This window comes from Asterias rubens, chromosome 9, assembly GCF_902459465.1.
Source record: "Asterias rubens chromosome 9, eAstRub1.3, whole genome shotgun sequence".
NCBI classification, from domain to species: Eukaryota; Metazoa; Echinodermata; class Asteroidea; order Forcipulatida; family Asteriidae; genus Asterias; species Asterias rubens.
The window spans coordinates 7,923,028-7,941,224 of record NC_047070.1 but is presented as its reverse complement, the minus strand read 5'-3'; the positions used below and the strand labels follow the sequence as shown (position 1 = coordinate 7,941,224).

Here is an 18,197-nt window from a genome sequence, read left to right as displayed (position 1 = left end):
GCATGTAGGAGAAGAGAAGGAGAAGATAGTCCACCATTTATAAATTTTCCTTAAATTGAATTAAAATGTCATGGAACAATGTACATGAAGGGAATGCTGAAATATGTTAAAATAAACGTCCACAGATTTACATTAAACTTACATGGGGTAAATTATTTAGGAGGTGGAAACATGCAGAGCTCAAGCACTCGAAAACGGATAAGTTTTACAGAGTTTCTTACTTTATTACGCCTTTTAACCAAAAAGGTATTTATGAATGGGAATCAAAGTGTGTTGAATCGGTTTTCAACTAGTGGTTTAAACCCGCCGAGGCCTGGTTCTTGATAATTTACCTCGACTTCGTCTTGGTAAAATTATCAAGAGCCAGGCCTCGTTGGGATTTAACCGCTAGTTGAAAACCTCTTCACCACACATTGATTCCCTTAATACTACATCATTGATGCAAATTACAAGCCACTTAGTGTTCCATAATAGTACCAGACACGCACAACACACTAAAAATGGAAAACATAATTCCCCATCAAAAAATGCTTTTAACCTCTCCCTTTTTATCTCTCACTCGTAAATCTTTTTTAGAATGAAAAATAGCAGACAAAACACAATTACTCCAAATACCTGAACCACTCATGTGTGTCCCCACACCACAGATGTCTGACTCCAGCACATATGGCACTGTTACTGAGTGTCAATAATAAAATATAAAGAGAGAGTCATTTGATTGTATGTAAAAAATATGATTAACCCAAGAACCTGCTTGCATCATCAGCCCAAGGGTGGTGAACCCCCTGAGCTTTAGTTTCAAGGACATTTTGAGTATTAATCTCTCTCTCATTAAATGAGATGGAAAAAGGTGTCAGGTGGTTTAATTCATCTCTTATCCCATTGTTTAAAGGTCAATGGGCCATCATTACACTGCGATTCCATAGGAACATAACCCGTTAAAGGAATACGTTGCCTTGGATCGGTTGAGTTGGTCTTTGAAAAGCGTTTGTAACCGTTTGTTATAAAATTCATATGGGTAGAAAGATGTTGTAAAAGTAGAATACAATGATTCACACAAACATGCCTCGAAATTACCAGGTTTTCCTTCTACCTCGTCGACTAACACGGTCGGCAATTTATCGGAGTCAAATTTTTGACTGGAGTCAAATTTTTGACTCCCATAAATGGCCGACCGTGTTAGTTCGCAAAATAAAGGAAAACCACGCAATTTCGAGGCAAATTTGTGTGGATCATTGTATTCTACTTTTCAAACATCTTCCCAACCAGATGCATTTTATAAAAAACAGTTACAAACGCTTTTTATAGACCAACTCGTAAAGGAACATTACAGAATTGGTTTTTGCTAACAAAACAGTTGCTTGCAGTGTTCACTTTATGGTATCCACCATATACATAAACTGACAAACCGGTAGAAGTTTGAGATCGATCGGCCGTCGTGGTCACGAGATAATAGTAAAAAACAGATAACACATTTTGCATGACATCGGTTCTAATTTTGTTTTTATATAAATTAGTTTTGTTTATTTCTCATCATACATGACATTTCAGACAGAAATATTTTAAGGGATGTTTTCTACTATCATCCTCATTATAGACTGTAAGTTTTGTGTAAATCTGTGATCTATGACAAGTTTCTTTTCGTACCAATTCTGTAATGTTCCTTTAATTGAGGGCAAAGCCATTGTGAGTCGATGCACTCTCTAGTCTCACGTTTCACTGCATAAAATTTTACAGGGTTAGGATTTAATTCTAGCATGAAGAAATGTTATTAGCATGGTACGTTAATATGTTTTTTTTTATGAGTTGGTAAGGCCGTGTCCGAAACGACGACTTCGGCTACAGCTACGTCTAGATCAGCGCGTCTACCAGCGTTGAAGAATAGGCAGACGCGCGCGATCTAGCCGTAGCTGTAGCCGAAGTCGCCGTTTCGGACACGGCCTTAGACTCGGACTGATTCATAATAGACGTTTATCATGCTGCCTACATCTTGGTCATGTTCCTTGTATCGAATAACAATAATGAATGCTAATAATCATTTTAGAAAATAGAAACCAAACTATATTGTTCTCCCAGCCTCGGTTTGGTAACATTGGTATAAATGGGAGAAATTCAAGATAGGTGCACCTTGGTAAAGGTCTATAACCCCTGGCACTCACAGCAATACGGAGACTGCCAACATAGGGCTAGATAGCTCAATTGGTAGAGCACCGGCATGTTAATCCGGAGATTGTTGGTTCAAATTCTGGTCTAGTCAGCTTTTCTTTGTTCAACCCCCCTCAAATCACACTTCTGTTCAGCTAAAGTACACACCCAATAAAGTACACATAAAGTACATGGTCAAAAGTGCAGCTTGTTTCCCTCACAAATACTTTCCACATGTGAAGGAAACTCGCCACACTTTCCATGATGAAGCGAAACACCTTGCATTGAAGGACTGCTGATGCTAAATCCTGCTGTTTGTGGAAGGTCATGTTACAACTTGCTAAACACAATTAGGTTCAACCATATCCTCAGTACTTAATTCTCTCTCGCTCTAACCATGGAAGTGGAAATAGCAGCCCCTAACCTCTAGTCACCACACAGCTCTTTGTCTGCTCAAACTACCCTGGAAATCAAACCTGTTTGTTTTCCTGCTTTTCATTGCTAAAAAAAAAAAAAAAAAAAAAGAACCTGTGAACTTTTACACCAAATGCTGGAAGACGGGGTAATGTATACCATAAGCGAACAGGAAATTGCTTGGGCTCAGCTGTGAATGACCCTGCCTGGCTACCAGTCTGGCCCCAGCAGGCGTGGGTCGAACTGATGGGTTCTACCCATGGGGGGTTGTGGCTCTCATCCCAGGCACACACCTGAGTGAGCATTTGGGCACCTGAAAGACCTTTGCTCCCCTGATATATTGTGGCAGACTTCATTATTGTTTCAACTGTACAATGCAGACAAGCACAATGCCCTAACCTGTATTATACAGTGTAGATTGATACTATTGATCCATTGCTAGTTTTCATTGGGCTACCTGAGTACTATTACCTTGGCGTGGCGGTGCTTAAGCCTGATAGGCATCCGTGTCCTTGAATACGGATCCACTACAGAGAGAGAGGGAGTCCAGCACAAAAGGCGTAACTATCTGGATTACCGGCTACCTTTGAGTGCATGAAGTTACCACTGGGAGAGAGATGTACTTTGCACTGTACACACCAACACAGGGAGATAGATTGCAACGCTGATAGCTGTTCATATATACGAGGCACCTATAGATTCCAATCTACGTTAAATGATAAGTTGCTCATTTAGCGGCCATTCAATTTTGTTATGGAGGAAGGAAAGGCCAGGAGATGTCCTTGACGTTGTAGTAAAGGGGGGTGTACATTTCATGCGGGACGACGTGTTGAGACAAGTAAAGAGCTTTGCACTCTGTGTAGTTGCCTGTATTTAACGCTAGCTTGCTGGACTATTACACACAGGTAGGTAGACGTGCATGTTGTGTGGTCTGCTGTTTGTTTTTAGAAAAACAAATACAGTTTACACCTATTGACTTGTCTGTACAATTGATGAGTAGTACAGTATCACTTTGTGTATGGTACTGTACGTTTTGTCGTTAACCAGTAATTCATGTATGCGTTTATAATACTTGTGAAGTCCAAATGCATTAGGCCCTAATGGGTTTTTCTTTGTACTTATCAGTTGTAGTAATTGAAGTGGGTCCTATTTGAGAGGTTGATTCTACCATCTGTGGGTTAACAGCATGGTGTCATGTGCTGATAGTTTGTTTCAATTCCACACTGTCCGGTTTTTATCGCAGTGTTTCTTGACCTTTCAAAAGCTTCCAGCCCTAGTTTATCGAGGGGGCCAGTCAACTCTTTTGACAAATAATATTACCCCTTTTCAGACCCGGAATTTTCTTTTTGATCATGTTGAAAGGGCACGGCCATTTTCAGTTTGCAAATGGCACTTCCTTCCATTGGGAAATTTTTAAAGTCAATGGGAAACTTTTGAAGGGCATCAAGGCAAACACCAGGGGCAACGGAGGCCCTGGCCTCTGTGACCTGCATGTAATTCCGGCCTGCTTGTTAGGACAACCCATCAACCCAGCAAGCTCTAAAGTTGTTCCTGGAAAATGAAGATAAACATAAAGTTGAAAATGTGAAGAGAAGATCGAGTATGAGCCATTTCCACACCGACGTTAGTAGTTGTGCACAGGACCATCCGGTCTGGGAATATCCTGTGCCGGAAATGCCGACCCCTTTCTCTGAAATGTAACACATCCTCAAAAATTGGAAAGTGAAACAAGAGGCTGGGGAGATCAGATTTAGTCTGGTTCCATGTTTTTTAAGTTAGTTATGTTCTGTCTTTGAAAGCTGCCCCAGTGTGATAAGAGGTTTTGTGGGCGACACCAGAGGTATTTTGTGGGTTTGTTGTCCCCATTGGTTGTTGTACACAGCACTAGCCTTGGATTAACACATGGCACCTTCTGTGACCGCCGTGGTGCCCTGTGCTTTTACTGTGGTGCCCTTTACAAATTTAAGTTTTCTTGACAGAGTTGCTCCTTACCGGAGGAAAATTTGCTGTGCCCCCTCAAAAGTTATATTCAAGGCCTGCATGCAGCTAGCAGGGCGCACTTTCATAAAACTTTTCAGCGGAAAAGCAAGTTTCTGGGTTGGGCACCAGTTGCAATAAATAATTTTGATGACTCTTTCTGGTAATTTCTAGTTACTGCTCAGCAAGAGTTGTCTGTGTTTAGTAATTTTTTGTACTTAACTAGCTTTGTGAAATTGGGCCCTTCTCATCTTGTAATAGCACTGTTGTGTCCACAGCGTAGTGAAATACAAATGCACTGTTTATTCATGGTTTAGACTTCACCACACCAGACAGAGAAAGATGGTGGCATTGCTCCTGGCACAGTACCATTCCTCATTTAGCGTTATCAAGCGTGCTGCAAAATGCCCTATAGTGATCCAGGAAAAAAAGAAAAAGAAAAAAAAAAGGAATATAAAGTGTTTGTCGTCCCTTCATATCACTCCTGGGACTCGGCTCTCTTGCACGCACAGAGAATCAATGCAGTTTCTATGGCAGGTGTTGGGGGCCCACAGCAATAATTGGCAAACACTGAGAGGATACCGCAAGTGTCTGGATTGAAGAAGAAGATTTTCTGAGCGAGACGGTGTGTCTAAGGCTAGCGATAATTTAGTTTGTACTCTCTGCAGCTGATGGTTGTGTTGGATGGGAGTTTAATATTGTCATTTCTAATCTCGGTGTGTGTAAAAAACAAAAAGGTTAAATGTCAAATGTTTTTGGCTGAAGAAAAAATTAGAACTCTCTGTTGTTGTTTTTTTTAGCTGTCGAGTAGAGTCAAAATAAAAGCAAGGTTTTAGAATTATTCATTGATTTTGATCAGTGCATTTTGATCGGTGCATTTGTTTGGTACAGTCATGCAGATTGTTGTTTTGTAATAATTTATATTTTAGGTACTCTTTTGGAGCACTTGAATTAAATTATTAAGATGTTTATTTTGATTTGTATTGAATGTCGGATAAAGTCTACAAGTAAATCATAAAAAGAAAATCTTCAAACCTGTTGGCAAAAACCTTTATAGATGGCCCACAAATTGATAGTCTTCGACGAAGAGAATGTCATTTTTCGTTATGAAATGACTTCTTTCATGATTGATGTTGGGGAGGAGATTTAATTTATTCCTATTCTTTGTTGTTGTTGACAAATTCAATGTACAATGAAATGTACTAGTTTGATCAACTTGGTGGTCACACTTAACTTTAAAACGAAACTTGATTGTCAGGGATTCTGTGCACTTTACACCTGGCTTATTTTGACTGGGGCAATCAAAATTAAGCAATAGTGGGGTCTTCAATTGCTATTTTACTCTGATTTGAGAGTAGTTCAGCAGGGGAAAAAGCTTTCGCTAGGGGATTGGCACTGGTATTAACTTGATCACCACCAAGCTTTCAGATTGAATAAACAAACCCATCAATTTGTGTTTCACAGCCCCAAATCATGTACTTTGGTCTTAAATGGCCTAAGAAGTGATGTCAGCAGCTTTTACTTTTCTCATGGGACCACTGGGTCAAGGCCAACATCCTCTCACAGACCCCCCCCCCCCTCCCACAGAAAGAGGAGAGGGAGGGAAAATTAAAGAGATGCACTATCCATCAATCAATTTCTGCTGTTCTTATATATATTATTTTTTTCCCTGTGCCAGAAAAGTGCATTCATGACTCACAAATAGTCCCTTCACTTCCAGCCCGATTTCTAAAACCATCCATCAATCAGAACCCATTTAGATTTGTTTTCCCAAGGACAACCAGTTTCAGGGTTTCTGGAGTGTTAAAAGAGAGATGAAATCTGAAAGGGGGGAGTGTGTCTGGCCACCTCACTTCTGGCTGATGAATTTATCCAGAGTAGCAAGTAGGCCCTAACCAGTTCAACCTGTGGGTCTATGATTTATCAGGATGTTGTTCCAGATTTTTAGGATTTTTTTCCTTGATCCTTATTTCATGTCTTTGTAAGGTTCGCTAATTGTCAAAGACCAGTCTTCTCACTTGGTGTATCTCAACATATTGACAAATTCCATAGAGCTGCTTTAAAAGCTGACAATGTTGCTAACCAGTTCTGCGTTAAGCACAAAACTAGCAGGAAACCAGTCGAAGACTGTGCATGTGACATGGTATTTTGACCGGTAACCTAAATCTGGTAAGCATAACTTGGTTGAACTAGCTACTTTTTTGTGCTTGGGCACTGCAATGAATTTGGGCTCTGACCAAAGTGCATTATACCATGACTGATTTGTCCAGGGTGTTTCGTTCTGGTACATTCACCTCTGTGTTTTTATCTATGGGACAGTTATATGCAAATCATGATCAATAGGGTCAAGATTAACATCTTGTAAAGGAAATAAGCTTATTTACCAGGTATCTGATGTGAAAACCAAGAATGGCTATTACCAGGAATGGCTAGTACCAAGGCTTAATTTCATAAAGCCTGTAGTAAACACAAATATGTGCTCAGCACAGAAAAACCTTGCTTAGCAAAAGCTGAAAATTAGCAAAAATTCCATATTAAAGTTAACATCGTTGCAACTGGTGCCACCCTCATCTTTGAGCTCAGCAAATAAATTGACTGAGCAATCTTTTAAGCTTCTCGGCTTCATGAATTTTGGCCTAGGAATGGCTACTACCCAGGACAGGCTAGTACTACGGAATGGCTAGTAGTGGGTACCAGGAATGGTACCTCTTCTTCAGTGCCTTTACAGACTCCCCACGGAGTGGTAGTTTACACCCCTCTCCTATCTCCACTAGACTCTGCACACATGCAGCCAAACCCTGCAGCATGTAGCAAGGCAAAGTTCAAGAGTGCATTGTGTCTTTTTTTTATACTGGGCTTTGTTTACTTAGCCAGCCTTTGGGTTTTTTACAGCTTGTGCTGTCTGGCTAGCTGGTAGTTATTGTTCTCCTCATCAACTCTTGCCCTTGTGGTGTCTGTGAACACCCCCCCCCCCCCCATTCAGCTGCCTTTCTACTACCAGTACCAAGCTCACCATAACATGTGCCTGATTTTGTCCTGGTTGGACTGAGGAGTGCATTGTGTATGAGCTCATGATAGCAGATGAAAGCAGGGACCGATTTCGTCTAGCCCTTTTGCTTATAGCAAAATATTTTGACAGAACAGATTTTGTGCACACTGAGTGCTTAATTATACTGAGTATCAAATGATTATTTTTTTTTGAGTAGCATCTGAAACATTTTGTGTGGCATTTTGCTCTGCTACGCAAGTGAAATCGTTCACTGGAAAGACAGCACATTTTTTTCCTGAGAGTTTTGTGCGTGTGTGTGTGTGCGGTTTTCTGGACTATACCTGCCCCCAGCTGCAGTCAGTGGATTCAATTTGTTGTGGAGAGGAGTAACAGTCATATCTGATTTTTCACTGTCGTTGTTTGGGAGTCGCTTCTTTTTGCACGGCACATCATCCAATAACCCGAAAAAGGTCAGTTGGGAAAGGACACCACATAATGTTTGTTAATGAGTCATTTATACATTGTTAATGTATTGTCTATCATTTGTAGACTTGTCAATGAATACTGTGGAAACATATGCAACATTGTCAGTTGAGTTTTGAAAGTTCCAAAAAGCTAAAAAAAAAAAAAACACATTAAAGGCACATCATAAGAGTAGCCTACATTGTTATAAATACCATTCTACAAATAGAGTTTATATCAGCATCTAAAGGGATCAAGATAAACAATTTTTAAAACTTCAGCTTTTTACATATTTGGGAACGGACACCACATTTGTTTGTTAATGAGTCATTGATATGACTTGTCATTGATTACTGAGGAAGGTATCCAACAGTAGCGGTTGAGTTTTTCAAGTTCATAAAGCTGAAAAACAAAGGAATACAATCCTACATAAGAGATACCACTCAACCCTTAACCCTTTAGTCCACAGATTGCCACCATTGTTCGGTATACAAATAGAACATTATATCGACACCTAAAGGGATAAAGATAAACAATTTTGAAAACGTAAGCTTTTTAAACATTTGATTTTTCTTCCATAACCGCAGTACTTAGAAGTGAAAAGTCCCCAAAATGCGTACTACTATCCAAAACTGCTGTGCTTACTAAGCTAATCTTTATCACCACTAATTTAGTTGTTTACCAAATGTATACAGACCCTCTTGGACCGCGTTTACACTAGATCCAGAAAGGTGGATTGAGTTTCTGCATTTTTTTACGACCGCGGATCACGATCCATTGTCGCGTTTACACCAGTGCTTAATCCGGCTCCGATCACACTTTTGAACAGGATGTTTATTGGCAGTGACGTCACCGCTCCTCGGAAAGAGCTCAAGGGTCACGATTTTAGCGCGCCATATTTTCTTCAAGGTACATGTACATCAACAAAGATAAATGACGGAGCGGGGTCTTGGTAGAGGCATATCAAGTGAATTTTGTTTGTCACTCCAGCTTAGGCTATAATCATTTACAGTATGTTTGTAATGTAATAATCGTCTGCAGTGGCTCATCAGCAATCAGTTCCCTCAGAAACGACCTTGTCCAGGCAGCACCAAAGTCCAGGATACTAATACTTGACTATCAAAGGCTGCTACTTTGTTATCACCATGCGCTGCTGTATGCCAAACATGAGATTATTAGTTGATATTAAAATAGCGCCAGATAAGCGGCATTAATGAGGGTGTGGCTAGCCCTATGTATTGGACATAATAATAGCCACTGGTCCTTTAATACTCAGCGTGTGTCCTTGGACCTGATGCACAGTTTTTGCTGTACTCTGAAAACGCACCAATGGTCTTCCACACATTGATGGTCACCTCACTGAGGGGTTGGGCAGCTAGAGGGAGTAACCCGTGCAGCTTGAGTAATGCTCAGTTTTGCGCTTGAGCTCATTATGGAAACTCTTTCAATCCATATGTCCATAGAGCATAGTGCATATTGTGTGCTAGCCATTTTACATTTAGTAAGTCGGGCCTGTATGCTTCGGTTTTGAAAGGGCAAGGGCACCAAGGCTTTTTCCTTCGGTAAAGGGCACCAAATTGTAAAAATTTACTGAGCATTTCAAGGGCACCAAGGCAATGACCAGGGGCATGGAGGCTATTGCAATTGTTGCCTCCGTGAAGTGTCAGGCCTGGGGTGGATTTCACAATGCTGCCGTTTATTTTGTTTGAAAATAGAGACACATACCATGGTTTTGTTGCAAACACTTTGGCTTTCACTATAAATCTATAATCTGTCAGAGAATTTCAGTAAGATGATATATGCTTTGGATGTTTTATGACTGTCTAATTAGGTACTCTCTATGCTCTGTTCGTTTTCTGTCATCGGGTAAATTATTAGCTGTACATGTAATTGTATTACAACATCAAACCTCAATTAGCACATCATAGGCTGTGTGCTGTTTGATGTCTCATATGATAATCGTTAATTGGAAAAAACTATTATAGCATTTTCCGTCAACTTCAGACAATTCATCATGAATATTGTAATTGAATATCAACACTGAACCTCAGCCAATGCAGGTTGCGCTCTATGGGTCTCTTGTGTGTAACAATTAATTTGAAAAAAAAATTGACAACATCTTTGATGCCACAAAAACCCTCGTTAATTTCAAAGCACGGCATATTTATCATGCATGTTGTCTTCCGATTGAATGCGCCCTCGCTACGGGAGGTGAACGAACCTTTGGAGCGCATCAGCGTTCCATCTCGGTTGTGCTTTGTGGGGAAACGGGGCCTGGTTCAGGGGCACTGACCTTGGCCATGTTCACATTAAGCATTCACTCGCATGATTTCCAAAACCCGCCCTGGAATGTCTGCACATTTGCTTCCCCTTCATCAATTTATGAAATGGGTCGCTACATAGTTGGCGGTCGTTGACCCACAATGCTGGTCGGGGATAGTGAGATATATCAACATAGAAAATTCAGGAATGACAGCGATGGAGAAAAGATGAACGTTCAGTCTGGAAATCAAAATGATTGTAAAGTTCAAATACCAGTCACAGCCCTCCAGAGAAACACAAAATGTCCATCTATGAAATACTATACAAAAAGAAAAAAACAAACACAGGGAAACCAGTAGTTTAATCTGGACTGAAATAATTGGGTTAGAGAAAATGAACTTTCAGTCTGGAAACTGAAATGATTGTAAAGTTCATATACCAGTCACAATCCTCCATAGAAGCACAAGAGGCTATCAGAAATACTGCACAAAACACACAAGGAAACTGGTAGTTTATTTATATGGTCTGTAATAATTGTGTGTTTTTTTTATAAGTGGGAGTATCATGTTATGTCTGGCATTGGAGGGAGCAGCCACACTACCAGCAACATTATTAGTCAACTGATATAAAATGTTATCTTCTTTGTTGAACAACAAAGGGTACAATGAAACTTCATTTAGAAAAATAAAGCAAACCAAATGATAGCGATTCAATGATAAAAATAAAAAAAAACCCAATAAACCTAGGTCAGTTTCCTTGACTCTCCTCTAACGACTCAAATTTTTTCGGGCTAATATATCAATACCTGGCCCTAGAGGGGAACCATAATTGAATCCAGAGTGCCAGTCTGAGCTGTTGAATGGGTTTGGTGTCTGGCCACAGATCCTATAGATGAACACCACCTAATAGACTTTTTATCATGCACGCTACCACCATCTTGGTCATGTTCCCTGTATCCAACAACAGTGATGGGTGCTAATATTCATAGTACAAAAAGGAACCAGACTATTTCTCCTTCCAGCCTCAGTCTGGTTACATTGATTTGAATGGGAGAAAATCAAGATGGTCGTACCATCATAAAGGTCTATACCCCCCCCCCCCCTCTCCAGTAAATAGAATTAGCTGTTGCAAACAACTTACCAAACCAAAAGGACTAATGGTATATATGCGAAAATAGTTAATACCCTGACGTGTAGCCTACATTTTTTATGACAAAAATACCACACACACACACGCACACACAGCTGTGTTAATGGTGTAAACCGAGGACTTCTCTTTGTTCTCTCATTGTTTGGACAAAGTTTATTTTTTCAGACGTCCCTGTTGGTTTTGTACACAAAATCTACCGAGGACTGTCCCCGGTGTGACTTTTTCCCGGATCCCTTTTGTTAAAAGTCCTTGGTTATCAATAGTAGAGATGCCCACACTCACACACACCCATCTGCCTTATACGGACTCAACCCAACCCCTTCCATATGGACATATTATTGTTTACCTCAACCCCATTACACACTTTTAATAGGGAAGGAAATCTTCGTTCTGATTGGAGATTCACGATTCACGATTGGAGATTCTCAAGGAGACCACTTAACACTTGCCCGCAATTAGAGACATTATTGGATAAAAATAGAATCAATGTTACTGCTTGTCTCTGTTGAGTTCATGTTTCTGAAAGCTTCTCAAGGCTGCCATGGTGTAGGTAGGAGGTATAGTGTTCGGCAAGGTCTCAGATCAAAGTGATTTTTGAGACGGCTACATTCATTTGGTTTTGCTTTTACTGCAGCAAGGGCGTGCTTGGATGTCTGGCTCAAGTGTTACAACTGTACAGGGTTTTAAAGGCCATTTTGTTTTGATGCCTGTATTTGCTTTTGTTGGTTTCGTAATGAATATACTGCGGTAGGGATGCTCAGGCCTGATACTTCACAGAGGCGATTGCCTCCATGCCCCCTGGTCATTCATTGCCTTGGTGCCTTGAAATGCTCCAGTAGAAATTAAAGGAACACTGGAAATTGGATCGGGCGAGTTGGTCTTTGAATACCGTTTGAAGCCGTTTGTTATGAAATGCATATGGTTAAATAGATAATTTAAAAGTAGAATATAATGTTCCACACAAACATGCCTCGAAATTGCACGATTTTTCTTTAACGTCGCGAAGAAACACCGTCGGCCATTTTGTGGAGTCAAAATTTTAACTCCATAAAATGGCCGACCGTGTTTGTTCGCGACATGAAAGGAAAACAGTGCAATTTCGAGTGATACTTGTGTGAATCATTATATTCTACTTTTAAAATATCTTTCTAACCATATGCATTTCATAACAAATGGTTTCAAACGCTTTTCCAAAGACCAACTCGCGCGATCCAAGGCATTGGTTCCTTTAACAATTTCCTCAAAATAGGGTGCCCTTTACCAAGGAGAAAAATGCCTTGGTGCCCGTGCCATTTCCAAAACGAAGCATGCAGGCCTGGATGCTTGGTTGTTGTTGCGTGCAGGTAAGATACTATGCGTACAGAAAATAATATTGTACAAATAATAGGTACTGTGATAACAAGGGTGTGACGATTCCGATAGTTTACTACACTTAATTTTGTTTCAGTTTCTGTTTCATTTTTTTTTGTGGTTTATAACTTAAAGTGTTTATGGTAACTACAAGTGGGGGAAATCCCTGTGTGTGAAATTGCTTTGAAAGCCTCCACTTGACAATGTTCAGCGTTCTCTCTAGAACAGTGGTCCGCTAGCCAAATGCTAGTTTTGAAACACTCAAAGACCAATCAAAATTCACTCCAAGTGGTCTGCGTAGCTAGTTCGGTGGTGAAAAGCTTTTCTATTTCATTTGAAATGTTTACCGTTAACAATCGAGATGGACTAGTGAATTGACGAGTTAACTTGTCCTGCTGGCCAGTGACTAAAAAATCTTAAGGACAAACCTTACGGTCCCTTTGCATATAACCCACTGAGCTATAAAAAAAGATAGCTCCATGTTATGCCATACATAGCTGTGACCACTAATGGGTCATTTAATGTGGACATGCACAATGTCCATAACACAGTTGTATGCTGTTTGTTTGTGAGGTTCTGTAGATTTGACCTCAGTGATGGTATTTGACCTCAGTGAGGGAATTTTACCTTAATGAGGGCACTGTTTGACCCTGTGACATCATGTCCAAGGTGTCTACATGTATTATCATAACGTGAAGGAATCCCCCCCCCCCCCCCAACACCTCAATTGCTCAATTCCTCTTTGTGTGCCGACCTAGCAGTCAATCCATTCCATGGTGTTTCTTTTTATGTGAAGTCATTTGACACAGGAAAGAAGGAAATAACACTTATACATTAAGGAAGATAATCAGGGGTTGCCTATTTAGGGCATGAGTCAGCCAAGGGTCATGTGTATGTGATGACTGAATGGCCCTGTATTTTGGTTTTTGTGGGGCGGATGCCTGCCTGATAGTAATACTGAGCGACATACATTAGTTACGGAGTGGCATAGTTTGTGTGTCAGTGATATTTAAAGGGAAGGTACATGTTTGGTAATTACTCATAAAAAATATTAACTTAAAAGCTGACTTGGTGACGAGCATTGGAGAGCTGTTAATAGTATAAAATATTGTGGGAAACGACTCCCTCTGAAGTAACATAGTTTTTGAGAAAGAGGTAACTTCTCACTAAAATAACAAAAGACATCTAGCTAGAAGTCTTTTATTCTTATCTGAAAGCACACAAATTCGTCAAAAAAGGGTGTTTTTTTTTTCCATCATTTTCTCGCAACTTTGATGACCAATTGAGCCCAAAATTTCACAGGCCAGTGATTTTATGTTTATGATGGGATACACCAAGTGAGAAGACTGGTCTTTGACAGTTACCAAATGTGTACCTTCCCTTTAAAGGCAGTACGGGAGCCTGGAGTCTATTCAATAAATAAAGTAATGTTGGTCGAGTTCCAAACTAAAGGCACAGTGAATCCATGATGCAACCTTAATTTAGTAATTTATTTATTGATATTTGTTTTTCTTTGTTAAATTGGTTAAGTGTAAATATTATGTTTGTGTGTCAGTGATATTTAAAGGCAGAACAGGAGTCTATTCAATAAACAAATTAACTGTTAAGTTTCAATCTGAAGGCACACCCATCGTAAAGTTCATTCATGCTGGTGCCAATAGATACATTGCACATGGCATCATTCACTGTCATAAATGCACGCGTGTGCACGCTGCGCACAACTCTCAGCCAATGATAGCCTTTCATTAGTGCACGTTATGTCAAAGATGGTGGTCAATGATGTCATGTGCAATCCGTTTATCTGCCGAAGAGATATTTCTGCCCGAAATACTGGGCATAATTGAGACAATTGCTTTGCTTGCAATTTGACTGCAACATCTCTGACAAATCATCAGAACAAAATTATTGCATTTAAAAATAAACTGTTTAAATTTTCATTTTGATTGATTGATTGATTGATTGATTTATTTCTTTTCTTGTTTCGGGATTCAAATCAATTGGATAAAATTTTCACATGTTGGTTGGATGGTGCCTTTGTTGAAAAAAAAAAAAAAATCATTTACGATGCGCAATCCCTTTAATGTTGACTCCTTTGTGGTGTGTTTTGTAATGGGTGGTAATTCAGTCCTAGTGCCCCTTTGTCCTGGTTAGTTTGGACAGGATGTTTGATAGAAAGTGGCATGGCCTTGCAGTTTATGGCAAACCCTAACATGACTTTGTTCAAGATGGGTCCAATTGTTCCAGTATTGATTCATGAAGTCTTCTGAAAACAAAAATAGGTACTGCCTTTAAAGTAAAGGTGACTGACATTAATTGTGTTTAGTGTTCTGAGGGAAATTCAAACAAAGGGGAAGTTGTGCCACTTTTCTTTTGAAAATGACGGTGCTGGCGACAACTGTTATCATGAAAGGTTGATACAGCATTTCTGTTTTGGGTATAAAGCGTCGGCGCAATCTTTGTTTTGTTGGAGATCCAATGTCATGCTAGGAATATTGTCTAGAAATGGGTGAAGGTCAGAGCCATTTGTTAATAGCACTGTCATAAAAAGTTGGCTTTGTCTGCAGAATTGTTGTTTAGGGTGGATGCAAAGCAGGGCATTTGGAGGCTATCTTTGAATCATGGATTCATGGTATGTGGACACTATTGGTAATTACTGAAAATGATTATTAGCATAAAGCCTTACTTGGTAACGAGTAATGGGGAGCTGTTGATGGTATAAAACATTGTGAGAAACGGCTCCCTCTGAAGTGACGTAGATTTCGAGAAAGAAGTAATTTTCCAAGAATTTGATTTTGAGACCTGTTACCATTCAGAATAGTAAATGTTTTTGTTTACATTTTTTTTTACCCACCAACTTTTTCTAAATAAATTTTCGACTATAATTCTGAATAGTAAATGTTTTTGTTAACATTTTTTTTTTTACCCTCCACCCCCACCTATTTTGTTTGTAACTATACAAATATTGAACGGCTTCAATTATTATAATTTGTAGGGCCTTAGAATTTAAAAATCAAGTACAATAATGCCACAAATGAACCAGATATTGTAGATCAAGAGGTCTCCAATGGCAGTTGTTTTTTAAAGCTTTTCTCGTGGAGTATTTTCTTTCTTAAGGAAAGACATATAAGCCTCCATGAAAAGGTGTCTCTGGAAGCAGTTTTTCAATTTTTGTTTACCCTGAGAGCAGACGCCTGATCATCTTGACTTCAACTAGAATCTTCAGTTACAAACTTCTAGATCAAAACTTCAATTTGTACATTTTTTCAGACGGATTAAAATTAAAATGTTATTATACACATCGGAAGATCCGGAGTGTTGACAAAGTACAAAGTCCACTCTGGTCCAGACTGATAACAACCAGACAATCCACTTCGCAGAATATTAAGTATGAGTTCCCTGTTAAAGGAACACGTTGCCTTTGGATCGGTCGAGTTGGTCTTTGAAAAGCGTTTGTAACCGTTTGTTATAAAATGCATATGGTTGGAAAGATGTTTAAAAAGTAGAATACAATGATCCACACATATTTGCCTCGAAATTGCGTGGTTTCCTTTTACTTTGCGAACTAACACGGTCGGCCATTTATGGGAGTAAAAAATTTGACTCCCATAAATGGTCGACCGTGTTTGTCGACAAGGTAAAAGGAAAACCACGCAATTTCGATAGATACTTGTGTGGATCAGTATATTCTACTTTTAAAATATCTTTCTAATCATATGCATTTTAAAACAAACGGTTATATACGCTTTTCATAGACCAACTCGACCGATCCAAGGCAACGTGTTCCTTTAATATGAAACAGTGTTATTATTGATGTCGGTCTTGAATTACAAGCCCCCTAATCAAGATGGGCCAGCGATAGTTATTATCTGTTTGCATCATCATATAAAGCCACCCGGCATAAACATGTGTATCGCCTTCGGAGAAACGCCGTCTGCGCCGTCGCCGCCGCCCGACGAACAACAACATGATACCCGAGCCATTTTGCCGGCGATTCCCCTGGGTTATCAATCGGCGCGGGTGTCCTATCAACTTGGGATGAAGGGATATTACCATTCAAAGAAATCATATCTCTGCTCATGTCCACGTCAAACTTCTCCTCTGAAAAAGGGAGGCCTTGTTGTTAGAATGGATTGTTTGTAAGACCACAACTTTGATGAAAAAAATACATAAAAAAAAAAAAACCCAAAACCAAAACCACCATAACCAAAGAATTATGCGGCATGAAATTGGACCCAGGTCTATGCATTTTTAAGTTGTGTGATGTGTTTTGTGTTTTTTTTTCACATATTTTAATCGACATCTTCATTTGTGTACACCATCCCCCTTCTATTATTGCTACATAACAATTTACACAACAATTTATTAACTGTGTCATCAGATTGAGCCTCATATCGTATTAAGTGACCATCAGTTGTACTTGTGGCTTGATTTATGATGAACAAAAAACTAATAATAAGCACACATCATTGTGTCTGTACTTAACAGCTAGTAATTGACAAGCATATTACAATTTAACTGTTCCGTGTACTATTTATTAATCATTAACCCGGGGGATAGTTTGTTGACCGAAATATGTCTGCTTTTTTCATTATTGGTTGGGGAGGATGTGAGGTTTGGTGTTTTTTCCCTCAGTGAGATGGACGTCTGTGGATGTATTGATGTCTTGCTAATTCTGCAAATGGACTTCCTGTTTGAACTTGTCTTAGTTTGTAATTTTTGCCCCAAATGGACGTTGCATGACAAGAGCCATTCTTCATTTGGCAAGTCTGCTTTTTGAGTGAACTTATAAAGATTTTATAAAGCCTGAAAGCATAAAAACCTGCTAAGCACAGACAAAGAAATTGGTTACCAGGAACAGTTCCATAAGGTTTACATTGTTGCAACTGGTGCCCCACTCACTTTGTTGCTTAGCAAAGAAATTTGCTAAGCAGTATTTTTTGCTTATAATCAGCATTATGAAAGTGGGTCATCAATGCTAGTCTTGTATCTCAAGTATTGAAAGTGTGATTCAAAAATATTGTATGTCCATCATTAATATTGTATGTCCATTATTACAATAATATATAAAATCCCACAAACAAACAAACAAACAAACAAACAAACAAACAAACAAACAGAGACAACCGAAACTAAGCTTAGGGCCAGGTTTAACTTAGGTGTTGGGGGGGGGGGGGGATGTCAACAATTTGACTGCTTCACATTTTATCTGATTTGCTGTCATTACCGTCTAGCTAAACACAACACATGACATGATATGACAACAGTTGAGTGGTCTTGAAGCAGGGCTTATCTGCACTGCAAGCCTCCATAGATCAAGCATTCCAAGCCTTCACTGTGGAGCTTACTACATGCACAAGATGTTTGCATATTTTCTCAGCGACTCCTGGGAGGGCGCTCCAGTTACAAGGGTGAATGAACTTAAAGCAAAGACGAAGCCAGAAGGACTGGG

The 18,197-nt window shown here is 39.6% G+C and overlaps 1 protein-coding gene across 1 annotated transcript in view; it reads left to right on the top strand.

Moving 5' to 3' along the window:
* LOC117294465 overlaps nt 1-18,197 on the top strand; it is a 114,739-nt gene that overhangs the window by 17,691 nt on the left and 78,851 nt on the right. The window lies entirely within an intron of this gene.